This window comes from Lepisma saccharinum, chromosome 12 (assembly GCF_977018435.1).
Source record: "Lepisma saccharinum chromosome 12, izLepSacc3.1, whole genome shotgun sequence".
NCBI classification, from domain to species: domain Eukaryota; kingdom Metazoa; phylum Arthropoda; class Insecta; order Zygentoma; family Lepismatidae; genus Lepisma; species Lepisma saccharinum.
This window is the reverse complement of record NC_139240.1, coordinates 62,963,880-62,991,774: the sequence shown is the minus strand read 5'-3', so window position 1 is coordinate 62,991,774 and position 27,895 is coordinate 62,963,880. Positions and strand designations below refer to the sequence as shown.

At 38.9% G+C, this 27,895-nt stretch overlaps 1 long non-coding RNA gene across 3 annotated transcripts; it reads right to left on the bottom strand.

The window, feature by feature from the left end:
- Positions 1 to 265: 265 nt before the first annotated feature.
- LOC145996507 (uncharacterized) lies at positions 266 to 25,238 on the bottom strand. Of its 3 annotated transcripts, none has more exons than XR_014442786.1 (4): positions 25,135 to 25,238; positions 22,901 to 23,241; positions 15,753 to 15,920; positions 266 to 2,482 (listed from the first exon to the last, which is right to left on the bottom strand). It is a non-coding gene; the product is annotated as an uncharacterized LOC145996507 (long non-coding RNA). The 3 variants fall into 3 exon arrangements; XR_014442785.1 differs by lacking the exon at positions 15,753 to 15,920 and adding an exon at positions 9,960 to 10,086; XR_014442784.1 differs by lacking the exon at positions 266 to 2,482 and adding an exon at positions 9,998 to 10,086.
- Positions 25,239 to 27,895: the final 2,657 nt, after the last annotated feature.

The window sequence follows — 27,895 nt, the reverse complement described above, 5'->3', positions numbered from 1 at the left end:
TTTGACCATTAGCATGGTTTAAAAGCATCTTCAGAAACAAGTTCCTTCTTTTTACAAAACCACTTTTTTTTATTTCTTTCAACCTACCCCCTCTCCCTCGCCCCCCTCTCTCTCCAGGCTGTATGGGCAACTGCATTTGCGCTCGGCTCTGCCGACAGGCATAGTGGGGATGCGCCTTCACGCTCAACTTCACGTTACAATTACTTGAGAACTACTTGACATAGTACAATGTAACAAACGCCATTCTTAATTATTTTTTCCGTACTTTTAAATGAGCTGAAAATAAAATGGGGGTTTCCATTACAAAAAAACTAAGTTTGTGTTGAAAACCATATTTATTTCCTTACATAGTTTAACATATTGTGTCCACTAATTTCATGAGCCCTCTCATACCTATATATCTGCGAAAGCAGTTTTTCAATATTTATTGTTGTTCACGAAATATTTCCGGCGGTAAATTTAGGTGACTCACCTGGTATATAATATACATATGTAGTTATCTCGTACAGAAGCATTATTGACTTCCAATTTTACTTCATCGAATACTTTGTACAAAAGATACAAAGAAAAAACAACTGCAGATAGAGCATTTGATTTAACCTTTTCCGGAAAAAAAAATATCCAATAACACACTAAGGAATGGTCTATACAGATGATATATACACACGCATTATACCGTGACCACCATCTTCTCTGAGCATTTAATAGAGCAACGTGTGGCAGTGAATATCCGCAGAGGGTTCCTGCAACTGTTTGTCAACCTTCATTTCTTCCCACATTTAGACACGATGCATATGTACAGGTGTGTACTTGGTTACTCTAAAAATTAACTACAAAATAATTTAAATTTTTCGAGAACTATCATTTCATGTTTGAACCTCGGAACGGCAATATTTTTCTGGATTTGCAAGCTTTTTCGGACAAAAAACTCTTCTTTGACAAAATGCACTAAATTTGAGATTAATGCTGTTTTAAAACAATAATTCTCCTCTACATTTATTTGCACATCAAATAAACACAAGATAAAAGATACCAATGCTTTATACAAACCAAAGTTGAGAAGAAACGAATGAAAACAGAAATTACGTTTCATAAAAAAATGAAAAATCACATATATGCATATGTACACCTATAAGTATGAACCACTTTTTTTAAAAAAATAAATCTCCCCCATTTAAAAAAAAATATTAAGAAAACTGTATAAGAATAACACACCAGGAGAAGTATGCAAGCAGCAGTTGCCAATAGCAGTTAGTTATTATTTTTTTGGTCTTTGCTCATCAAATATCCCACTTGATTTCCTTTCTAAGAAAGTTTTATGTGGTTAATTTTTCCTTTCCTTTTAGATAAAGCTTTCGGAAACGTAAGAAAAGACGGAACAAAATTCACATAAATATATATGTTGATATTTACAGGTAAAGGTCTGCTGTTCTCATTTTGATTAAAAAAAAACACTAAGAAATTTTAAAAAAATACCTCTTACAGGTAAGTAAATACACACAACACTCACCTAGCCTTTTTAGCACCATAACTACATTTCTACCCGTTTCCTTATAACTTCGCTATCTCATGATTATTTCCCCATCTACTTTGCCTTCTTCGACAATGAGATCATGCAGATGTCATAAAACCAGTTCCCGTACAGCACGCATTGTTTAGTTTAAGTTTCTGGGATGTTACAATGTCTCGTTTACATTACACCTGTCTCACGTGCTGAATGGGTTGGAATTTGCCATTTCACAAAGTAAGATAGTACTCCAAGGAGGGCACACAAGATATCAGGCCATGAATGCACACTATTTAATTCCCATTGGAAACAAATTATGATTGTGCTGAGTACAATTCAGCACCTTTCATTTTGTACTTTGAAAAATTGATAAAATTATTTGCCAGTGATATTCTAAACCTCCTACTACGAATATAATGCTTGTATTAATTGAAGATAAGCACTGCACCTTAAAAGAAAGACAAAAACCAAAATCCATCCATCCATCAGCTCTCCCTTAACACCCCTATGTATTGGAATTGATGCATTCTTCAATGCATGTTTGTTCTTTTTATTTTTTTTACAAACCAGCAGTAAGTTTTAACAATAACAAATTAAAACACAAGTCAAAGCAGTAAAAACAAAGATACGTCGTAATGCTCTCACTGGCTCAAGATTTACTGGGTGAGCAAAAATGAACAGATTTACAGCCATTCTTCTGCTATGGAAAAAGCAATGCCTTTTCGTTTACCGAAAGCAATGCAATTCCCAAATGTTCATCCTCTAAGGCTTCTCAAAGAATCCGGTGTGAACAAACTTGTTCCGCACACCTAGTCTTCACTCCATGGTGGCTATTGGTTCCGTCTTGATAACTAGAGGGCCCGTTATGACTGATACTGGGCTGCACTCCTTCATGATGTTCTCGTGGATTTTACCTTGAAGACCGTGCATCTCCCTTGGCAGCATAAAGCTTTTTTCTTCATACATATGAACATCCTAGAAAAAACAAAAGCACATTAAATAATGAGTATTTTTGATCGACTAAAGATTTTAATCGATTTTTAACAGTGCTCATGCTTGATGCCAGTGTTACATGAAGGGAAATATCTCTTTTTAAACCGTGTTTATAACTTGGAGCCCATGTTGCCACATGAAGGAAAATTCCCTTTTTTGCAGGGAAATTTGGACAGAATTTTAAACTAAAAGAGAAAAGTAAAATTCCATGAATACCAAAATTTCAGGGAATCCATCAGGCTCAATATTGGAACAGATTACACGTATTAAAAATGACAAGACCTTGGGGGGGCTGCACAGCTATCAATTGATTGATTGAGTTGGTGATTCAAGCAGGCCCGTAGCCAGGAATTCTTTGTAGGGGGGGCAAAGTCAATCCTAGAGGGGGCAAATTTTTAATATATTGTGTCGCATTGGCAGATATAACGGGGTACACGGAGGCACTTGCCCCCTCCACGAAAAGAGGTAAGTAACAGAAAGGGATGATATCTTGAAAGTGCAACGAACAAACGAACTTCGAGCAACATCAAATAGCAATATTTCGATAATGACCTTTCTAGATTGCCAAAGAATATGAAGTTTAACATAAATACCTAGGTAGGCTAATTGGGACTGTATCTACTTGATATTTACAGGTCGATAATGTTAATAGATTATTAATATGCACCAACAACTTTGGGCCTCTCTGCAGAACTGATTAAGGGAGCCCTTTATAAATCATGCTTCATTATGATTCCCTCTAGTTTCTAGTATGCAAGATTTTTACACACAAAGGAATCTAACGAGAATCCAACAACACCATTGTGTTGTATTATACAAGGAAAATAGAATTAATTAAATAATGTTGGTTACATATTATCTACACTTTGATGAATTGTGTAAACATTTGTAGCTAATTTTTTTTTTGTACTTGCTAAAACATTAAAACATGGGTCCCTTAGTCCACCACGGACTTTATTTATTTCAAAGGGGAGACTCTTGCATCACTACAGACAATGTTTGCCTACTGGTTACGTTAACCATTTTGCAAAATATTGTGTGAATTGTAGTATAGTTGAAATACATGTTTTAACACCTGACAAACAAATAGGAATCCCTTCATTGATCAATGACTTCTTGGATTACAGTGTCATCAGTAATATTTCATATTGAGTTTCATAGAAAGAAATTATTTTAATAGGGTGCAATAATTTTACGGGGCACCATGGCATTCTGTTTAACATTTTTTTCTTCATAAAGATCGTTTGGCTTCCAGAGCCGACTTCTGCCACCCCATAGATACTTATGGCTCTGATCTTGGACTATAGAACAGAATAGAACAGCAGATATTGCGAGCGAAGCGAGCAAGAAAATTTTACGAAATGTTTTTTTATTTGTATAAAATTTGAAATCGAGGGGGGCAATTGCCCCTCTGTGCCCCTTGCAAGTGCCCTTGTCCGTCTGGTAGAAAAATGCAAGGAACACGTAAAAATTTATTCCATCATGAGTATCCAATTGTTCTGCTATTCTTAGATTCTCCTAGTCTTGTTTTTTACTTAAATGTTTGCTTCCCCTAGAATGGACTTCTGTCAAGGTCAGGGGGAGAGGACAATGCCCCCTGCCCCCCTGTAGTTGCGGCACTGTTTATGAGTGTCTCTTCATCAATTTCACGTCATCCTTCATTGTTGCGATTAGCTAGAAGTGGCAGAAAAGCAACGCAAAGTAACAAAAATCAAATATCCACTCCCTCTCTCTACCACACTATTACCAAAAGATAGACTTGGGAAACAAAAATTTAACCAATTCAAAGTTCATAGCAACACATCCAAGAAAAATATCCAAACACATTAGATACCTTTAATACAATACTACTCAAAATGTCACAACTGTTCTAGATACTGCAAATTGTGAAATAATTTCCCGAAGTCTAATCTGGAAGGGAATCCCCCTACCCCCAATCCTGATTCGAAATTATCCGGAATCCCATACACCCTAATAAATCACACAATCAATAAGTGTCTTTGTAATGTTGCTAGAGTAACACATGATATAATTGTAAATATTAGTGAGAATTCGAAGTAGGAATGTGTTCTGTATTTTTCACAGGGGGGGCAGTTGCCCCCCCTGCCCCCCCTCTAGCTACGGGCCTGGATTCAAGTTCACTTCATGCACAGTAAGGCTCAGGGTCTGAAATTGCTGCAGATTGGTGGAGGGGGGGAAGGAGCAGAAACACACACACACACAAACATGGCATAGGAGACAGTAAACACTTACCACGATTGAAGAAAAGTTTCATATTTCGAGGTCATGACCTCATTGTCACAGTAGGTAGAAAGTATGAAGTAGAAAAGGCCATTTTTGTATATATAGTATATGTAATGTAATTTAAATATGTGTCAATTATTAAATAATCTAATTATTTTATAAAACATACAATATATTATATCGACTGTCCATTTAAAATTCGATTGCAAATTTAAGATTATAATTAAGGCTACTACCAGTGAAATGAACAATGCTTTGCGTGACTAAGGGGCAAAAATTAAGAGACCTTAAGAAGATAATTGTTTCCTGTATAAAATTCACATCTAAATTCTCTTACGTGTTTTATAAATATATTTATATACAGTACTTTGTGGTAGCTGACGAAAGGCGATGAGAAATGGAGAAGAAATAACAAGTCGGACTAATTTCTGTGTTCCAGGAATTGCTGGATTCAGAAGAGCCCTTAGAGATGAGGAGGCTCTTTGTTGTCCGTTCTTTTGTGTGTTTTAGATATTATTCCAGTACAGTATATTTGACTCCCAAACTAAGTGTTTATGTTTGTTGTTACAAGCAAAACTCTCCCCCCCCCGGAAAGGTTTGGTGGGGGGGATTTCAGGGCAAGATCGTTGGTGGGGGAGAATTCCTCCTGTCCCCCCAGGATTTTGCACCCTGGTAAAGCTAATCGGGACTGGACCTACAGCTTAAAGTGGGATCCGAACCACTATGTGCCTCAACTGAGTATCGAACCCGGAACCCCCTTGGTTACAAGGCAACGACGCTAACACAGCCATCAAGGTTGCCAACACCCAAAGAGAACAAGCAGTGTTAGTCACGAGTCTTGTAGATACTATTACTACTACTTACTATTGTTATTATTATAATTTCTTTAAATGAAGGGGAAAAATTGGACGAAAAAGGGAAGTTGTTCTGCTAGATTGTGGCAACACTGTTCGGAGCAAAACCAACCACATGGGAGTCAAATAGAAACCTCAATTTTTTAATTAGCAGAATACATACTTTTAATTAGCAGAATATGTAGTCATGGAAAAAATACTTCCATACAATAGGATTGAAATCACTTCATGACTTTTTCAGCCATTACCATGATCAATGAAGGTATGCCAGTGTTTCCCCTAATGCCCGTATTCCACGAGAAAAGCATTCTTCTCACCGACTGCGCAACCACTCGTGCACCGCCTGTGTCACTGCCAAACACATGATAATCGCCCGGTGCAAGGTCCAGTGAATATGCAAGATGTGGTAGATGCTCCAAAAGATATAACACGTATTTTTAAAATATTCAAAAAAGTGGTACTTACTTAAAACAGGTCCGCGTCATTTCACTACCCGTAGTAACCTCAGAATGTTTCCTCACTCAAATTGTTCAATGTTGAAATACGTGTTTTAGACGGAAAGGGTCTTTTAACTTCAGGGACTGTTAATTTGTAACAGAATATGGAGGCAACAACAGTTTTAGGCATAGTTTTTAAATTCCTGTCTAACCCATATCAAACCCACATCCATATTCCTGGTTTTTAAAACATCTTGACGTGACTATGGAAAGTTTTTCGTAGTCGAAAGTTTTAGTCGTAGTTTTGGACCTAAAGAAGAGAACAGTAGATTCTCGAAATGTTGTCTTCTAAATAACATACTCACAGAACGTAAGTACCACTTTTTTGTGTTTTTTTGAATATTTTAAATATTTTTAAAATACGTGTTATATTGCTATTGTGAGTAATTCGCACATTCATAATGAGTTCGCTCCAAAAAGAAGTTCCGAATTCCTCACACTGTTGCATGAGATGTGTGTGGTCTTGTGTTATTTTGGGTTGCAAATTTAAGTGGCAACTACGAGGGTCACTATTTATATTTTGAGCCTTGGCAACACTGATTGAAGTTAGGCGCGATTTGACGTTTGCACGGAATCGTCTGGCATTATTGACCATAACGTACTTCAAATGTTTTGTCAATAGCTTCATTTGTGTTGTTCATGTTGCCTTGGAGATTGCGCGACAACAATAAAATGGAATTAACTCGTGAACATTTTCGTGCGATGATTTTTTACAATTTTCGACGTGGATTATCAAGACAAGAGTGCATCGATCAACTTACTTCCACATTTGGCGATGAAGCCCCATCCTTTGCCACTGTGAAACGCTGGTATAACGAATTTAATCGTGGCCGCCATTCGCTCACCGACGAGATTCGCGAAGGTCGTCCAAAATCAGTTGTTGTTCAAGAAAACATTGATGCTGTGCAAAACCTAATACTGCAAGATCGTCACGTGACATGCTGTGAGATTGAGGCAACCATAGGCATTAGTTCCACCAGCATATATAGAATATTACGTGATCATTTAGCTGTGAGAAAGGTATGTTCTTGTTGGATCCCACACAATTTGACAAAAACTCAAAAAGATGCTCGCGTCAATTAGTGCAAACAAATGCTCAATAAATACGATCGTGGTGCTTAAAAAAAAAGACGTATATAAGATTGTAACAGGTGACGAATCATGGATATATGCATATGAGCCGGAATGTAAACAGCAGTCGACTGTATGGGTGTTTCAAGATGAACCCAATCCAACAAAAGTTGTTCGCGCTCGAAGCACATCGAAACAAATGGTCGCCTGTTTTTTCGGGAAAACTGGACATGTTGCAACTGTGCCTTTAGAGGAACGTAGAACGGTCAACTCTGAATGGTACACAACAATTTGTTTGCCAGAGGTCTTCGGTCAAATATGGAAAACAAACAAACGCCGTTGGATCATTCTTCATCAAGACAATGCCAGCTGTCACACATCTCGTCTAACAACCGACTTTATGAACAGTCAAAAAATCGAATTGATGGGTCATCCGCCATACAGTCCTGATTTGGCACCCAATGACTTCTTCTTGTTCCCGAATGTCAAGAATAAATTGCGTGGACAACGATTTTCATCGGCGGAAGATGCTGTTGATGCGTTCAAAAACCATATTATGGAGGTGTTTCAAGAAGATTGGAAAAACTGCTTTGACAAATGGTTCGAACGAATGCAAAAGTGTATTGACCATAAAGGAGAATACTTCGAAAAACAATGAAGCAGTTTTCAATGCCAAATTCCTGTTTTTTCATTGTTAGGCTCAAAATATAAATAGTGACCCTCGTATTTACTCTCAAATGATACAAAGGAGATGCTCTGTGAAACTTTTACAGCCCTTCAATGTAGTCACCAGAATTGATTACAACCGTTGCCAGCGATGTGGAAGCAGTAGTATTTCCGTAGCAGTGCCTGTTCTGTTGATTGTTTCAATAGAGCGGTCTATTGCCTAAAAAATCTCTGGAACAATTCGGAAGCTTCATCTTAGGGATCAAATCAAAGTTCTAGCAGTCCTATCAAGCTAACAAATCAGCCACAGGTTGCGCTACATGTACCCGAGCACTGTCCTGCAAACTGACACGAGGATTCAGCGGAAAGTGTCCCCTGTTCTTTCGGAAAGCAGGTTGCAGGTTACGTTCCAAAAATGAACAGTAATACTGTGCATTGACAGTCTGTCCTGGAGGTACGGCGGGAATCACCAGAACTTTCACTTAGTGGGGTTCTGAATACACGACTTTAGACCTTAACTCCAATAATACTCTATTCCTCTTCTCACTGCGCATGCACCTAATGTTGGCAGGAAAGGTCCACATACTGGGAGTGGTATACGTGAGAAGCACTGGTTCAGTTTCATGGCGTATGTAGAGCAGTGTTGCCACTATTAAATTTCCAACCCACGTATTTTTCTCGTAATAGCCTTACATTTTGCATTTGATGTATTACGAAATATGATGCAGGTTGTTTCACAATGAACACTGGGGGTGTGCGGGATCCTGAAAAGTCCCAATACAGACTTCGGGAAATGACATCCCGACTTAAATGTTAATTCTCGATGTTTTCTGCATTGTAAATGTCTGAAATTGTTAGTTTTTATACCAGAAATGCAAAAACAATCAATTAAGATGAAAATCGCGTGTAGAATTCGAGATTTCAAGAGCTTCTGGAAATTGAGAATTTTTCCCAACCCGAATGTCGGGATTTAAAAAATTTCCCATCCCAACCCAGAAACTTTTGTCCCGCACACCCCTAATGAACACAATAAAACACATTTTTATGGTTATTGGACTAATGTCCCATTTTGTAAGAATTAATACAAAAAACATAAATACCTGAACATACTGTCACTAGATTAATGTTTGTTGAACCGTAGAATGCAGGCTGTCATTGTATGTGATGGTGCCACATTCAACACACACATGCTCCACTGAATAAAAATCTGTATAAAATAGTTTTTTCGTAATGTGAATTGACAATGATAATGGGTTTTAATAACAGCTGTAAAGAGCTTCGAAACAAGACCAAGATTGTATTTGTAGGACTATCCAATACTAAAAAGTTGTTTCACAAATTTCATAAGAATGTTAATTTGGTAATTTAAAAAAAATCTGAAAATTAAGAAATTTATTGAAAACCTTTCAATCACCTCTATATTAAATTTCATTATGATCGGACAACAATTTTTTATTTGTAGGATTTCAAAGAGAGCGGTCAGTTGGAAAACACCAAAAAACAGGCACTTTTTTGTTCTCACAACGATATAAAATCTAAGGCATACTCGAAGAAAAATTGCTTACCATAGCTTAAAGTAGAATTGAATAAGCTAAATATTGATGTAACTCGTTTTGTACCCATATTTTTTTTAATTAGAAAGTAACATTTCTTGAGCAAAAATCATACAGTAAGGTAATGCAGAAGACAAAAAAAGAAGTCCATTGTCAGCCCCAAACCCGAATGAGAAAGGAATAGGGAAGAAGTAATGAATGCATTGTTAAAAAAATTTGGTTCAGCTGATAATCCCATAAGGTACGGTGCTGGTGGTGGAAGAGGCAACCTGATGGAAACTATGAAGAAAGAACCAACCACTGTCTTGTCTAAAAGGGATCTTCAAAGGCTAAGATTGACAACCCCAATAGAAATAACACCACCGGACACCTAATCACAGGAGGCCTCAAATTTTTTATGTTATTTTCGCTGAAATTTGCATGCTTACTTTAGCACAAATTATTTTCCTGCTAAATATACTAAAATTATACCATAACTGTGCTTGTAAACTAGTATCTTAATTTTAAAGTCACATGACCTACTGTTTTTTTGTGCGTGTGCACGCAAAGGATTGTGTATGTTGTCTTAACGTACCTCCAACTATGTCAGAACTTTCATCAGTGTCTGTCGAGAGTTCAATTTCTGGAGTGTAGGAAGTGTGTTTGCCAAGCGATGGTACATCCAACTTCTTTTCGTCAATAATTACAACTTCAGGCTTCGCCTACAATAGAAACAATGTCTTAATCATGTTATGAAACTCAAACACAACATATTGTAAAAATGGTTACAGGAAATCAAAGAATGCTAAAGTAGTACTTACTTTTGACACTAGTATCGTACATTGAAAAATAAACTTGCATACAGGACCAAATGAGCTATTGAACATATTTGTCTCTAGACTATCCACCATATCTGATAACCGGTTTTGAAACACAAGAAATCTCTAAAGTAGACAGTTTGAACTGGTCAACACTTACTTCACTGGGTTACTTACTACTTTATCATTTTCAAGTGACTCCAGACCTGTCTTCGAAAAGATAATTACATGTCTGTCTCTAAGTATATAAATCTGGGTCCTGGTGATATTAAAGTGAGTCTGACCAACCTAAATAACAATTTATTGCCAATTCTTTTTGCAAATTTATTTCTACTTCTTAATAATCTAGTAACCAGTGTCAAAACAAAAGAAACCTGTAATTCCAGTATGTGCTAAGCCCACAGGGGGATTCATGATGTGCCTGTGTCATGGAAATGTTTCTTGGGGGAACAAAATTTTATAGTTTAGCTACCAATTCTAAACATCTTCACACAAAATTGGGGGGATCGTTTTGTTTCACTGACTTGCTATCGAATTTTAGTTATGGTTATTGTTTTTTCTTCCTACCTGTGGGTGATCGTGGCAATTGGGTTGAAATGAAACACCACCTCTTATGCCTTTACAATCTGTTTGAAAGGGGGGAGGGGCATTTGCATTATTACAAGGTTAGTCAAGCAGACAAACTATTAAGAATAAGGTTGATTCAGTACACTAACAATGGCAGTGAGCATGAGCAGTTTTGCATGTTTTATGTTAGCAAACATGAAGTGAGCCGTGCTTTTTTTTTTCTTTTTTAGTCTTCTGATTTTAACTGCAATGAAAGGATTCGAATTTCATGCGCCTTTCAATTGTTGGCATCTCGGCCAGTGGTAAACTGTCCGGTGTTTCTTCGTGGTAGTTCAGAGTCGGCTCGGAACTTCCGACATGCAGACTTCAGTTTTGGTGTTGGATGATTTCATGCACGATTTGTTTCGCTTGTATGTGTTCCTGTGCTACGACTGAATAATTAATTTTGGGGGGATGCATCCTCAGCCTTGAGAGGGGGGGGGGGCACCCCTGGTGCTAATTGTTGAACATAAATATGCTTTTGTTCAAATTTGTTTGTAAAATGGAAGATGCATTTTGAAATGATGGACATTAAAAGTCATTATATCAAATAGTGATTTTTTATGATGCGACTCCATATCCAATTGTTTATCAGCAACAGCATAACATGGTTGACATTTTGAAACATTGGCCCGACCCTGTGGCCGAGTGGTTAGCACATCGCGCTGCGACACCAAGGGTCCCGGGTTCGAATCCTGGTCGGGCTTGGTTGTTTGTGAATGTCCATTCATCAATTTCATCATTTCATCACTCATCCCCATCTTCGCAAATTAGCCAAGAGGCACAAAACGCGAAGTAAAATAACCTAATCAATCAATCAATCAAAACATTGCAGGGACAGCATCTTTCATCTGCTCGTTGTCCGTGCATCGGCGTTTCAGCAAATCTTCTTTCACATTGTCAGGTGTGCTTACATTAAGGGCTTCGTGCAGGCCAAGGCAATGGAGCCGGACATTCTGCTGACCCACGTCTGATCTAGGAATTTGCGAAAAATTTTATCCAGGCATCTGCCGACAGACTAAGCAAAATGCACTGGTGCGCCATCATGTTGAAACCAAACTGTGTCTGTGATTAATTTTACCATCAACACTGGAAGCAACCACTCATTGACAGTGGGAACAGGGTGTTTGTTTACTTCACCTACCCTCGTCGTCCCACCCTCTGCTGTCTGACATCAAGTATTTCCGACCACGCACGAAGGTAAACGATCCTTGTGCTGCCACCTCCCACCATGGAAGCTGAACTCTCTCTAGCTGTTCCCTACGAGACACATAGCGAATTCGTTTTCCTTCGAGTTTTTCCTGTGCTAAAGTTTAATTGCATCGTAGTGATAGTTTTGAGTGTAGTAAGTCTATAGTTTCCTAACCTCATTGCGAAATTGCGTCTGCCAGTCATAACGAACTGGAAAAATCTTCTACAGTCTAAGCGTCTGCTAAATGCCTTGGCTAAATGCTGGGAAATAGCTTGCAAGGAACAGCTCACGTCCACCTGTTCCAACAGCCCAAGGCGCACGCAGCGGCAGGACAAGAAAGCGGATGTTGCAAGTGTAGGGTTGCGAATGTTGTATGATCGACTGGCTGAAGACGAAAGCTTTTAGTTCATTGAACTTTACAGACAAGACAGCAAACCAACACCTATCCTAACCGAATTAAAAACTAAAACGAAATCGTACACAAGACATTTTCAAACAAGCTACTACAACTCTGTAAAATGATTAACTGGATACTCTTCCAGTGGCAAATTATTGTCGTCCTTGTTTTTTCCCGAGAAGGGTGTTTGGAACAGTTCGGGTTTTGTCACAATTTCTACAAATTTAGCGGAAGTCATGAAAAGAGTCGGCCATCTGATTGCCATTATTGCATTGAAGCCGTTTGAATTACAAGAATGCTCAACTCTATAAAAAATAAAAGTCAACTTAATCTACAAATTGAGAGATGAAACCGGTTTCGACAAAACATTTTTTTCTCTGATCACTCATAAATTGCTTTTATTAATTTTTCTTTGTTGCGCATCAACAATTTTGCTTTTAATGTTTTCTTTACATTATATCATATTTGCTTTAACATTGGTATTGTCATAATTTTAACGTCCTTCATGTATGTCACTTCTGACAATTTGTAACATATGTATCGTATGTTTATTTGGTTCATTTCAACAAGGGTTGAATTTTACTTGGTCTACTGTATTATATTACGACAGGTATGGGAGGGGAGGAGGCGAGTGCAGGTCACCTGTTCCCCTGCCTGATTTAGCACCGCACGCCACTGCTCATTGATCATTCTCAGATAACTGTGCTGATTAACAGAGCCATCAAAACAATAAGGCTGTGTCACCTCTGCCCAAATCATAACATGAGGCAGATTGTGCTAGATTTGCAACAACAACAACAACAAAAAAAAAAAAAAAAAAATCTTTTGCCCAGAAAAGACCTTCCGATTGCGAAAGCTGCGATAAATGGCACTCATCAAAGATAATGATGTTCTTCTTGTAGTTTGCACTCTGAAATAGTTGCAGCAGTAACTGACTTGCACTCTGGGGTCAGAAGAGGTGCAGAAACACTGATAGACTGACAACGAGCAATGTTTCAAAATGTAACCCATGGTATGCTGTTTGAGGACTGATTATTTCTTCCGAGAAGAAGGAGGATAGAGAGATTAACACCCCTCGGGCAAAATGAACTGTCCTTAATATGCATTGTGTAAAGGGACAAAGAAAAACGCGGTGAAGTTTTTCGAGCAGTGTTTGTAGAGCCTTTGAGTGAAAGGCCGCGTTGCTTCGCGCGTTGACTGCAGAAGTTTACATGCAGCAGTTGGCGTCGATATCTCTGGGTATGGAGAATTTGCGAATTTGATTGTGCCATCGGCAGCAAGTTGCAGTTAGATATTCGTGGACTGTTTTTGTAGATGTCGTTTGTTTAGTGGACAGTCAACAGTGACCTGTGTTCCGGACATTTGAACGTTCGCGTGATTGGGAAAAGAGCGCGCGGAATTTTATTTAAATACAGACTGTTTTCTCGTGGCAACGTTTATAGTGTGAGAAGTGAAAAGAACACTGTAAGTGTGTAGTTGTGAACTGAGAATTGCTAATCGAGGTGACGACGTTGATACCAAGTTCGACCTTTGAACTATGAATGCGACGGTGAATTACTTCGAGGGATAGACGTCGAAGATCTTCGAGGGAAAGAAGAAGCGGCGGAAAGAAGACATCAAGGAGCTTCTGCCAATAGTGTTCCCCCCTAGTGTCGAGAGCTCTCGAGATGTGTACTTTTATATCGGAAGTGTTGATTGCAGTAAAAGTGAAAATGCAGCGCTGAGTAAATTTCGTACGTAGATCGACCATATTATTTTAATTGAGGTTAAAGTGTTTATTTTCTGTTTATTAATCTATGTTACTAACCTAAGATTAACCTAAGGCAACTGGAGGTAATTTTTGTATTAGTTTTAACTATGTAAAACAAAGCCCTCCAGCTTTCCAGGGCAAATTAAAAATTTATTAACCGCTAGTTTCTTTTAAAAGTTTGCAATAAACAATCGGACGTTGAGTCGCGTAAGGCTATGCTACAAACATGTAGGAACTCACATGGACACTTTAAATCCACATAATTCAAATTCAGTGTAAAGGGACTTTCCGGACACCCTGTATTAACTATGCTTACAGTTGTTGGCTTTGATGAAGGTGATATTTTTTTTGCTTCAAGGCTGCTCTTTAAGCAGTAGGTTACCTTGTCGTCGTGAGCAGCGAGTTTCTGGAGGAGCCAGTTGGGTACTCAATTGTGCAATGCAGAAACACGAACTTCATGTAGGTAATACACCACATTTGCTGTATTCATCATAGACTACAGATCTTAGAATATTTACTTTTTTGTAATTCTGGACGATTCTTAAGCACCCCAGATATTTCGTGAATTGTGAAGATATTGTTGGTTTCATTTCCTCAAGTCAACAATACCAGTAACTAACTAACTCTCTAGCCTTCTTAAACCCGAAGGTTTATGGCTGCAGCAACACAAGCCTTCCATCTGTCCCTATCCTGGGAAAGATCATAATACCAGTACCGTATCCTAAATGTTTGATTTGCTTTATTTTACCTCAATTTGCAGCCACTTTTGGCAAATTGCGAAGACGAGGATGAGTGTTGATATGATGAAACTCATAGGCATAACTTGGTGGGGGCAAAGGGTGCACTTGCCCCCCCCCCAAAAAAAAATCAGGCTTTTAAATTTAGAAGTTAATGATACTTCTGTTAACCCTCTGGGACCTGAGTAGAAAAGTTTTGGAGTGTATTTTTTTATGATGTAAGCTATTCAGCAAAAACTTATTAATTCTGCCCCCCCCCCAAAGTAAAGTGCCAAGTTACATTCTGCACCCCCTCCAAGTTAAGTCCAAGTTGGATTCTGTCCCCTTCCCCAAAGTTAGGCACCCAAATTACACCCATGATGAAACTAATGAAGGGACACTCACAAAGAACACCCATGCTCAGGCTGGGATTAGAACCCATGACTCCCAGCCTCGTAACGTACTGTGCTAACCACTCCACCATGGAGGTCGGCAGCATTCTGTCAACGAATGGATGGTACTCAGCAAAAAAAAAAAAATCCCCACAATTCATTGCACCATATTTCGGGCAAAAAGATCAGATCCTGTGACTTCCAAGACACATGATTCAACAATCATGTGGAAAATTTATACTTTTTGCCTTTTAGAAGCTCAAAAGAAACTAGTAAGTGTGTAAAGTTGTTAAATGCATTTTATTGTTGTAATAAGGCTTCTTGTATGCTTTCCCTAGCACACACGAGTCTGTCTGCCCAATTTCTCCCCACAGTACACAGCATGACGACGTGAAGTTCAATATCATCAATTGCAAGTGATTACAATTGGTCATCCCTGCAGTTAATTTCTTAAACAACTGATGTGATTTTGGTAATAGAATGATCCCCCCAAAAGAGCCACGCTATTGCAACTGACCTTGATGGCTTCAAGGCAGGCCCTCTTCTGCTGCAGAACTGGCGCTAGGGAAACGTTTGGCTGAAAGCTTCGTTCAAATTGTTCAGAATCTGAAACGGCACTACTCTCTCTGGATGCAACAACACTGGTGGACCTTGCCTAAGATATGCAGGCACTGATGTAGGCAAGCTGAAACAAAGAAAAGCCCATGTCGTCCAGTTACATAACTATCATAAATTATTTTCTATATTGCTACCTTGTTATACTGGTAGTTCAAAAAAGCCCTACACTGATTTCCCATAATTTTGATCTAGAAGTGATTGCCATTTTTGTTTCAGCAGACACACATTAATTTATGCTATTTCAGAGTTTGCATCACCTGCAGTAGAGCAGAAATAGAGAATGGGCACTGTTTACTTTCACACTCCTTTTTTAAATCTTAATTTTTAAATAGCAAATTTTGATATTTAAAATTTCGATTAAAAGTACTGTGGTAATGCTGATATTGCTAAAACCTGAATTATTTCAATGCCCAAAGCTGATGGCTGTATGGAGATGAAAACATGTTAAATTATGACAAAAAAATTGTCAGGAAGATACAGGGATGCCCACAGGCAGACTGCGCCATCGAGATTTTTGGTGGGATTTTTTCCCTTTCAAAAAACATAAAATTCAACATTAATATATTTTTCTAAAATATATCTAAACATTTTACACCTTAAATGCACCATATTCAATCCATTAGTTGAAGAAAAGAAAGTACTTAGGGGCAGGAGTGCTCACAGGTGGGTTTGTGAATGCCAGTTCCGTAAACCCAATTTGGGGGGGATTTTTATGATGGAAATTTGGTGTGAACAATATAGCATTGGACACAAGTTACCATTGCTGCTATATAAATAGCAATTTGTAGACTTCCAAGGGAAATGTAAAGGGTAATATGTATTATCAGGAGGGGGGTGAAAGGAAATATCCAACTCTTACATATTGACACGTGGATTCTGGGGAGGATTGAGAATTAAATGTTGGGAGGGGGACAATATTCAACTCTTGAATATCGGTGTTAAGTCTTAGATTGATTGATTGATTGAATTACAATTTCTGGGTGCGTCGGTACTTAAGGCCATTTCGCACCCTTCTATGTATACGGGGAAATGTCCCCTTATCTAAAATTCTGACTTAATTTTAAAAAAGGGGTGTAGATAGCACCTTGGGAAAAACTAAAAGTGCAAGGTTGTAAAAAGACCTGCACGAGACAAACACGACACATTAAAAAGTCAGAACAAACTAAAAACCTCCTTACAGACGGTGGAAGAGTCCAGCTCTTCGCAAAAAACTAAAAACATTTGTTAAAATACTGCTGTCATCACCCAAGAGGGATGACAAACAGCCAGAAAGGTTAAAAGTCTGCCGGAGGTAAGCAAGATCGACACATTCAATGAGAATGTGTCGAATGCTTAATAAAACATTGCAAACATGACACAACGGAGGGTCCAGCCCTGGACTATGCGTTAGATGGCTGTGTCCTAGACGCATGCGGGTAAGAATAACTTCTTCTCGCCGAGAGGGACGGGACGAGGAACGCCAAGCACCTATGGTGGGCTTAACAGCGTGAAGCTTGTTCCCCGTTTCCGCATCCCACTCGGCTTGCCAAGTGTCAAGAAGGCAACAACGGTAAACGTTCCGCAGGTCGCAAGCTGGCAAAAGGTGAACGAGAACGTCGCCATCTGCATCAGCAGACTTGGCGGCAGCATCTGCTGCTTCGTTCCCCAGAATGCCCACGTGGCTAGGGACCCAACAGAAGTGTACATCCGCACTGGCAGATAAGGACACAAGCCGTCTTAATATGCGTTGCGCTACCGGATGCCGGGAATACGGCGAATCCAGAGACTGCAACACGCTGGTCGAATTGCAGCACACAAGGACTTTCTTCAGCCCATTCACGTCTGCAAAGTCCAGTGCTTTTAGAATTAGATTATAGAGGGTATTTTAGTTAGGGGGGATTGAGCTTTAAATTGAGTGGGTATCCAATTCTTGTATATTACTATTGTCTAGACTGTTACGAAAATTCTGGTGACCGAGAATTATTTGTTTTGGAGGAGGCAACACCCACTCTTCAACATACAACATAAACAGTAAGTTTAAATTGGCATGTAAATTTTGGTGGTAAGATTAAGTATTCAATTTAAGGGGGGAGATATGAAGCTCTCGATAAAGTGTTAAATCTTAGATTGTCAAAGTATTTTTGTAGTGGGGGAGAGTTCGAATATTATACTTAGCGATATGGTATACACACGTTTTTGGCACCGAACGTGCGAAAAGAGAAGCTGGAAAAGAGTAAATATCGCGGGGTCTTAAGAAAGTATTGACATCCCATTAAATTAATATTCTTGAAAGACTGCAAAGAAATGGATGTAAAAAGTTTCTTGCTCGCAATATTGTGTTACAAAGATGCATGTTGCGCATTTTACTAAAGTTTTATACTATAACTGCATTACATAACATCACTTCTTAAAATATAATGCTTATAGTTTTGGTATTCTGCTTAATTAAAAGCAGGTGCATCATTTGGATGATGTACTTCTATTTGCAGTATTATTGTAGTATTGATTCCCTGTGTTCTGTAATAATTGTACTAAGTGTACTTGCACGTTACCCTATAAGAAAATATCAAATTCCTTCGCATTTCTAAGATCTTGTCACAGGACAATTTTACTTTAACAAGTGACATTTGCACTGAAGATAGAATCCACGTAATTATTGCTATGGATTACTAATATTTACCCCAAGCAGAGGGGGTGTTTTTTGAAGGAGGAACGCATAAAATTCTCGCCATTAGCTTAGGAATTTCTAACTAAAGTTCTGTAATGTCTCCTGAAACAATAATTGAATCGATCACATGGCTGCAGCATGTTATTTGGTTTGCGCAGGTAACAATTTCTGTTAAATACTCCAATTGTGGGTTTTATAAATCTTATTCTCCATTCACAAATTGTTTAAATGCATATTTATATAAGGGTTGCCCAAATGAAACCAAGACTTTTGCCGTAGCGTCGTTGCTTAACTACGCAGAGCTTTGTGTTTGCTCTGGTAGGTGGCGTTGTATGAAAGAAAGCAGACTGGTATGGTCTGACGGAGCAGTGTGTTGTTTACATGTGCAGAAGCACGATCACAACATTGATTCGTCCAAACAGGTCCAGCGAGCAATTATTGAATTTTTGAAGGCAGAAGGAGTGCAGTGATCTGCTTCGGCAATTCCGCTGGGAAGTCATCGAGCATCTTCCCTACAGCCCCGATATCTCACCCTGCAACTATCACATCTTCAGGGCCACCAGTTCGCCAACGATGCTGAGGTCTGTGACGCCGTTGAAGATTGGTTCCGCAGTCAACCTCAGACGTTCTTCGCTCAGGGTATCCATACCCTTGTGACGCGTTGGGACACTTGCTTGAACAGACAAGGTGACTATGTGTAGAGGATATGTCACCCGTGGATCACTTTAACTTCCTGTATGTTCATATATTCCAACCAATAAAACATTACAGAAAAAACAAGAGTCTCACCTTCATTTGGGAAACCCTTATATAATTTATTACACTTAACGAATCAATGTGCGAGCTCTCAGTTATTTCGAAAACTGAACTATTAAAAATATATGGACAGTTTAACATGGTATTGTATTCAAATAAACATCAATTATTAATTATTCATCCAAACTATTTTGGGGGATAATGACGAATAATTTTGGGGAGGTAATGAATCCATGGTCTTAGGGTGATGTTCGATTAAAGGTTTTATTAAAATTAGGTTGCGTTCTAATTTGGAGGATTCTTTATTGTCAAGTTTGCTTGTTGTGTGTAGTGAGATGGACAAATTGCAAATGATGAAATAATAGATAAATTCGTAAGTTCCTGTATTCAGAGACAAAAGCTTCTTTTAAGATCTTCATACTAAATTTTATTTTAGTATCAATGCTGTCTTGCAAATAAACATTAACTTGAAAACAGCACATATAACAAAACAATGGCTTACCATTCAAGTGATACTCTGAGAACTTAAGAATTCTTATGTCATCATAAAAATGTTCTGTGTAAGCTGGCGTTCAATAAATATGATTAATTGGTTTCTTTCTACAAAATATTAAGCTTTTAGTTCTTACTAGGAAAACAATTGTACACTTTGTTCACACAAATATTTTAATGAATGAGCATAAGAAATAAATAGTAAAAAGTCAATATGTGTCTTTGCATAAATTCAGATAATTATAATTACCTATTGTATTTCCAAATATGCAGCATATTTTCTCTTAACAGAACTCGCACATTGTTATTTCATATAAATTTAGCAGATTAAAAATGATAATGCAATTTATGACGTTAAATATGTTAAGAGTTGTCTTTACATCCATACCATGTAGTTTGATGTGGCAATTCATCTCTTATCCCCTGATTAATGGTAAATCTTGCTCATACTAGACGCAAAACAGATCATCGAGTCTCCACTTTGCACTACACAGTATTTGGTGCAATAGTGGCATATGTTATAGATCCACCAACTTATTTGAAACCCTGGCCAGAAACAAGTGGCGCTAGTGTCGAATGTTTAGGAGGGGAGCTCGGGAACTCTGGGGCAAGGGAAGGGATGGCAGAAACACGAGTTTTCCCCCCTGTGTTGCCAAATCTAGAAGTGGGCGTGTGCCGTGAAAGGTTTGCAAGTAAACAAATATGCAGGCCGAATATTAAGTTTCGTTTCTAGATGTGGTAATTCAAATAACATAGCATAAGAGAGAGGAGGGAGGGGGACACTAAAGATATAAACGCCTGCTGTCTCGCAGAAGGATATCAACAATTTAAACACATAACATTAATATTCTAAATTATGTAAACTATAAAAAAAATTATGTAAAAAAAAAGCAACTTACTTTTGGGTTCTTGCCTCCGGTTGGCCTGGAGGCAGATTATAAGGTGTCTATGCCGGAGAGGTCCGAATTCGAACTTTCGCTGTCACTGTCGCTATTTACATCGCTACTTTCGGAACCCGATTCCAGGTTTATAATCAACATTTGAACTTCATCTTCTAGAATTCCATCATTCTTCTGGTATTCCTTTTCCAAACGGATGGCATGTTGGCACATACATTCCCATTCCTGCACTGTGACACTGTCAATTGCACTTTCGGTAAGAGCCCTTATTTCTCTCAAATTTGAACTTACGTTTCGTGAGGCAACTCTTCGCTTTATGGTGCTCCATACGTACTCGATTGGGTTCAAGTCGCAGTGATATGGTGGAAGTCGAAGGACGTGGTGGCCGTGGGTTTTCAAAATTGTGTCAGCTCGATATACCGGATTGGGAAGATTATTTTTTACTTTCAGCAACAATTCTGGCTTTGTTTGTTCGATATCGAAAGTGATGTTATTTTTTAATAGCCATTCTTGAATCTCTAGTTTCTTACTTTTTGTGTTCGGGGCTTTATTGGTTTGAATTGAGTGGTAGGAGGCATTATCCATAACAATGACAGATCTAGGTGGGAGATTCGGAATAAGTTTCTGTTCCAACCACTTCTCGAAGTTCTCGGAATTCATTTCATTACGGTAATCGCCAGAAGTTGTTTTGGCCTGAAATATATTAAGTGCGTTTGGAACAAACCCCATGGAACCCCCGGCGTGACTTATGATAAGTCTCTGCCCCGGACTGTCGTTTGTGAAGACACCTGACACATCTCCACTCTGCCAACATTTTTTTACTTTGTAATTAGAATGAATCCAAGTTTCATCAATGTAAACAACAGGCCTCCCTTCGTTGCAGAATCTGTTGATCGCACGAAGATATCTTGCTCTCCAAACCACAATGTCGCTTCGTTCAACCAGAGCTAAGCGAGAGTTTCTACATTTTTTAAATTTAAAGCCTTTCTGTTTCATAATTTTCCATAATGTTTGTCGCCCCCCCCCCCCCCCCCCGATAATTAATTTCTTCCTTAGCAATAGCTAAAAGTTTTAATATTGTAGGAACTTCTCTTTTCACTACGTACATTTCATGGATTTTCCTTCGCAGTATACACTTATCCATGTCGTCAATGACAATCTTATTCTGTCGGGCACGTCTCCGTTTACCAGGAGTTGACAATTTCTGGTCAGGGGTTTGTAAATCTTTTTTCTCTCTTTTCAGTTTTTTAAGCAATGACTCCGACCGTCCCGTTAGATATACTGCTCTCTTTAGGGGTTGATCGCGAGGATAATTCCACCCGTCTCTTTTCTCTTCTTCACACTTCTTGATGATTCGTAGTATCAAATTTCGCTCACTGCTGTGCACAACTTTCGACATTTTACACTTACTCAAAAACATGTCTACGCACATCAACAACACTCCTCGAATTCTTGAAGAGAGTAAAATTAGCAACACTGTGTTAGCGGAAGTGGGAAGGTCCTTGCCCGACCAACACTGGGGGTGAGAGAAGGGGTGGGGGAGGCCGGTTAGTTCGCATATTTTCCGAGGTTTCAGAAAGCTTGGTGGATCTATACATAAAGAAAAGGAATAACTCAGGATGGGGAGTATCAAGTGAAGTGTTCATTAAAAGTAAATAAAAAAATATATCCGAAAACACTGTCCTAATTAAATACTTTATGGGGATTATGAGATGAACTTGTGGGGGGATGCGTCATTGGCTTTTGGGGGGATGGGCACCCCTGGGAAGAAATAAGGCTTTAAACAAATTACACTGCACTTGTTTCTTTATCTGCAACTGGTAGTCACAAATATAATAAACTGTGGCGCAACAGCCCTCGAGGGACTGCCGGCCTCACTCCCACACATGCCTCAGCAGATGTAGCCAATCATCCAACCAGTAACGAGGTGAGGTGTGGTCAGCAGGGCAAACTCCCAGTCGTTATGACTGGCTTACACTACTCACTCGTAGCTCCCTAATTCCCTGACGATGGTGGGTGGAAAGTGGTCGCATTCACTTAGCAAAATCTCAGGATAAAAGTTTGATATGCCCCCCCAACCCCCAGGAGACTCGAACCAGCGCAGATCCGAAGATGGAGCCCAAAACCTGACACCTTAGTCTGGACAACCACGGTGTGGGACTAGTTGCAAATATGGCTATCAATTATCACGCAATACATTTTCAAGTGCATTACTCTACATATTTCAGTCATACTGGTACTTAAAATACTTACCCTTCTCTCTCTTGCTTTACGCTGCTTAGCAATAGTCATCATCCCTTGCCATTTCCTGCCTCTGGCTGGGTCGGCATAGAACTCAAGCCTCTTCATTTTAACTGGTCTTCAACCACTCCTCTCTTTCCACGGTGTTCCAACCTTGTCTTCTTCTCCTAACACTCTCTGCTATCTGCTCTTTCCACCAACATCTTGGTCTCCCCTTGGCCTTATTCCCACTCCTTGTGCATTATAAGCTCTTACTAGTAGTTTTTCTGCATCCATCCTCTTAGCAATCAAGTTCTTAAAAACCAAGCATGGCTCTTGCTCTGTGGCCCATCCTACCCTGCACTGGTACGACCCTGGAAGACAGTCCACACATTGTACACTAATTAAATGTATAAATGCAGACAATATAGGCATAATAATAATTTTGGGCAAGTGAAAGAATAAACCCATGCCAAAAATCAGCAGGGTAGCAACCCTACAAATAGGTTTAAGGATATTTCCTGCTGTTCTATGTTGACATTTCAAACTGATGGGAATATGGCACCACAGCTGTCAATAAATGCTTACAAAGAAAATGTACGTTCACTTCAGTACAAGGCTTAATATGCTGAGTCAACATAAGAAATGTTAGATCCTTCAGGGATCAAATGCTGGACCCCTCATGCCACAGACAAGATCTGCTATTAAAATAAAGTTAATATTATTATTAAATATTGTCACCTGCACCAAAATATACTATGTTTAGAGTTTTAAGCCCAAGCATGCACCTCTCTATTATACGTATATTTCTTCCTCAGGGCTAGATCAAGCATCCCACACCTAACATTCCCCCACATTGAATGGGGTCCATCGTGAAATCCTCCACCCTCGAATTTGCTATGGATTTTTTTTTCTTTTTAGGAAGATTGTGTGTTCCAAATTGTGAAAAACAAAATTCTCGAGAGCGGAAACAAATATTTACGAGTGTACAGACGTTTAAAGTGGAGAAAGAGCCGTTTAAAAGTTGCCAGGTGGAAGTCTACTTGCAGCCATGTCAGTTTCGTAGCAGCCACCTGCACCCGTACCGATGGATATACAGTCACTTTTTCAGGGCTGAAAAAAAAATCATAAAAATTGCCTCCAGATTCCAGGCTGCGCCCCTGGGGTAAATGATGCCCTGCCTCCATTCCGCTACGTTCCAGCTACCCACCTTTAGAGGCATGTTAGAACCTGCTCAACACTATTTTTCAACAATTCACTCAAACATTAGGAAGGTACCAAAAAATTAAACTACGTGCGCCTGTGACATGAATCCATTATAGAAGCCCTGAAAAACCGTAGTGACGTTACGTAGACAAAAATGTAAGTTTTGTAGCACGTAATCTCTCAAAATTTCCTTCCGCGCTACTTAAAAACACCCTTTCTCAGAAGAAACTTCATTTTGGACAAAGAAATTTGAAATGTGCTAGAAATCGACGGTGGAGGATTTCACGACACAGCCATTGAATGTTGAACAGCATTCAAAAACAAATTATTTTTGAATATACAGCATATATGCCACTTACACAGTACAGTGTTAAATTTTTTGAAGTACTACAACGACTGATTAAATGAATTTTGTGAGAAAGTCTGAATCAATGCGCTCTTGATTTACTTGTCCAATCTGGCTTTCATGCATAAACAAAAAAGATAAAAAAATATGACAATAAATTTTGGCACACACAGGAATCGTTCTATTGCAGAATACTCGGCAAGGACTCAAAACTGCATTTGGCATAATGTGGTACTGCTCTGCCATGCAGTGACGTGCCCAGGATTTCCTTTGCCACATTTATCTGCCTTTAACATTCTTTATTCTTTTAGGAATTACTGGGCCTAAAAAACTGTAGGAAGACCAACACAAAGATGGAAGGATAACTTTGAGATGGCATAAAGAAAATTGATAAGGATGGAAAAGATTGGATAGGGACAGATGAAAATGGCTTGTGTTGCTGCAGCAATAAACCTTAGGATTCAATACAGCTAGAGAGTTAAAATGCCCAATCCAATAATACTGAAATAATGCACACCCTTGTCTTAATTGATGCTGGATCTATGTTTTCAAGTAAAACCTGAACCAATGAAATTTGTTGAACCCAGGGCATCTTGAATACAAACTCAGTCATTGGCAAGACTTTTTAATGTACAAATTATTCCTCTATAACCAATACAAAATGATTAGACATAAAAACATTTTCAACAATAACATCTGTAATTAATAAACTCACCATTACCGATGACAAGAGGAGTTTCTGCTGTCCTTATATGTTTTGTGGATGAATGTATGGGGTCAGTTGTTGGCTTTAAATCCATCTTTTTAACTTTTTTTTTACAAAACTGAAATAAGAATGATAAAATCTCGCACACCATGTCTTGTTAACATCATAAAAATATAGAATGTCTAATGTCTAGATGTGTACTTTAAAATATTTCTGAATTTTTGAACCCACCTAGGTTCTTATCGGGGAGGGGGAGGGGGTATAATCTAGAACTTTGAGGCAAAAATTAAACTGCGTGTCCATAAAATTGCAGCACCAGATAAAATGCTTCCAACTAACTCAGCATTTGCAGAATGCATAACATATTGTGATGTGCATATTACTCACAGCTAAATAATGAAGAACTTTAAAAAGATCTAAGATCAATTACTTACGTGTGTGAGTACGATTTGTCGATCAAAACAATGTTACAGAGGTCAAGACTGCATCCTTCTTCAGGTTAATGCGTATTCCTAGGCACCAAACATGGTGTCACGTTAAGAAAGTGTTAGTTGAGGATACAGGTTAAAGGTTATGGTAAAAAACACTTATTGAAGAACCCACATCGTACCTATAAAAACAGTCATTCTGTCCACACACAAATCTAAAACTGTGCATATCACAATCTAAAACCTCATAAAAGAAACGTCCGAAGTGGCTGTTAGAAGCCACCCAGCCAGTGCTTGGGAGCAGCGAATGTGCAGCGTATGCTCAACACCCAGAAGGAAGCAAACTTCCCCTCCTTAGTTTTCCAGTCATGAAAGCCCCGAGTCACCAGTCCAAGGTGAACTCTATTTCCACCTCAGCGGCCCTCCTGACCTCGGACGTAACATGGAAACCCAACTTGGCATCATTATTCACAGCTTTATCCCTTTTTTTGAAAAATGCAATCCACCCATCTTCCAAATTGCCGTCGTCTCTATCAAGTTAATTCCAATTATCCATGCATATATAGGCTGTTTCATAAACATTCCTATCCAATTTGTTGTTCACTTTCCTGATAACTTCCCTTGTTGCGATCTTATGCCCGCTAACTAATATGTGCTCTGATAGTCCTCTTTTGGGTATATCCTCCTTTATATCCTCGTCGTGTTCACCCCACCTGATGCGCATGCTCCTTCCCGTCTATCCCACGTATTCCTTCGCACATTCGCATCTAATCCTATAAACTCCCTTTTGCCCTTCCGGGTTATCTTGCCGATTCCTCCCCCCTTTTTTATATCCAGTGAAATGCTTTTCAATACTCCGACGGCCTTCATCCCACATTTTACACCATACCCTCGCACTGTTTTCTCAGTTCTTTCGAAGACACCTTTACAATAGGGGATTCCAACAAAATGGGTATCATTTCTGCACTTTCCTACCCCAGTTTCATCTCCCTCTTTCTCTTTAACGCTATAAGAGCGTTCCCTCTTTATTATTTTCTTCACTTTCTTGGCCGCCTTTTCCATATCCAGTATTGTATACCCATTTTTTATACCCACCCTCTTTATTCATGCTTCTTCTCTTTCTTATTCGTCATTACATAGTCTTTCAGCTTGGATGAAAATATTAAGGTGAACATTTGATTTTATCCTATCAGAATGTTCAGATTTCTTGGAGGTGTAAGTCGCCTGCCAACGGTTTATGATAAACCCCGGTTACAATCCCTTGGTCAGTTTTGGTAATGCACAGGTCTAGAAAATTGATCTTCCCGTCAACTAGGTTTTCCCTGGTAAAGCAGATTCTAGTGTCTTGTTTTCCTAATTTGATAAAAACCTTGTCGAGTTCCTTTTCATCCCCAATGATGAGGATGTCATCGACATATCTCCCGTAATACTTCAACCCCTCCCCTACTTGTTCTAAAGTGGTTTTTTTCAACGTAGTGCATAAAGATATTAGCAACGAGGCTTGAAATAGGTTGCCCATAGCCAACCCTTCTTTCTGTCGGAAAATTTTGTCATTAACATAAAATTAATTATATCCTGTGACTAGGAAAAACCACCTGACATACTCCCATGCCACCAAAATGTCAACGCTGTTATCTAACAACCATCTTTGGAAGCAGTCTCCGGCTTTTTCCCGGGGTATGCTGGGATACAAATTAATTACGTCAAAGCTACTGATCATGTCCGTTTCGCCAACATATAACTAACTCAATGGACCCTTTAACCTTAACGGAGTTTTTAACACTAAATTGGGTATCTCCGTTGATTTTCCCTATTGTCTTAGTCAACTCTTTTGGCTAAACCGTAGCCTGGGTGTTCGTACATGGGGATAATGGGTCTAAGTGGTACCCCCACTTTATGCATCTTTACTATGCCGAAAGCGGTGGGAATATTCCCTTCCTTAATGCCCTTAAGGAGTCTCTTTTTCTCCACGCTACCCAGTGATGCTGGTTTCAATGCCTTGCTTGACCTCATTCTTAATCTTATTAATAGGATTCCCTTTAATTTCTTCGTAATCGTTATTCCTAAATGCATAGATAGTGCAACAGCGAAAAAACTTTTTTCAAAAATGTATGTGTACTCTATGTATTTCGACCTCCTGAGTTCAAATATGATACTCAAAACATCGTATCACCCACAGTTTTTGTGCAAATCGCATAAATAAATTTGCATATCATATAGTACATATGTATTGCACAAGCATCATGCAGAAGCAGAATACAAGTACACATCGCCAGCACCAATTACCTCATTCATTCCGGGTTTTCTTGCTTGTCTTGGTGTTACTCCTGCCTTTCCTCTCA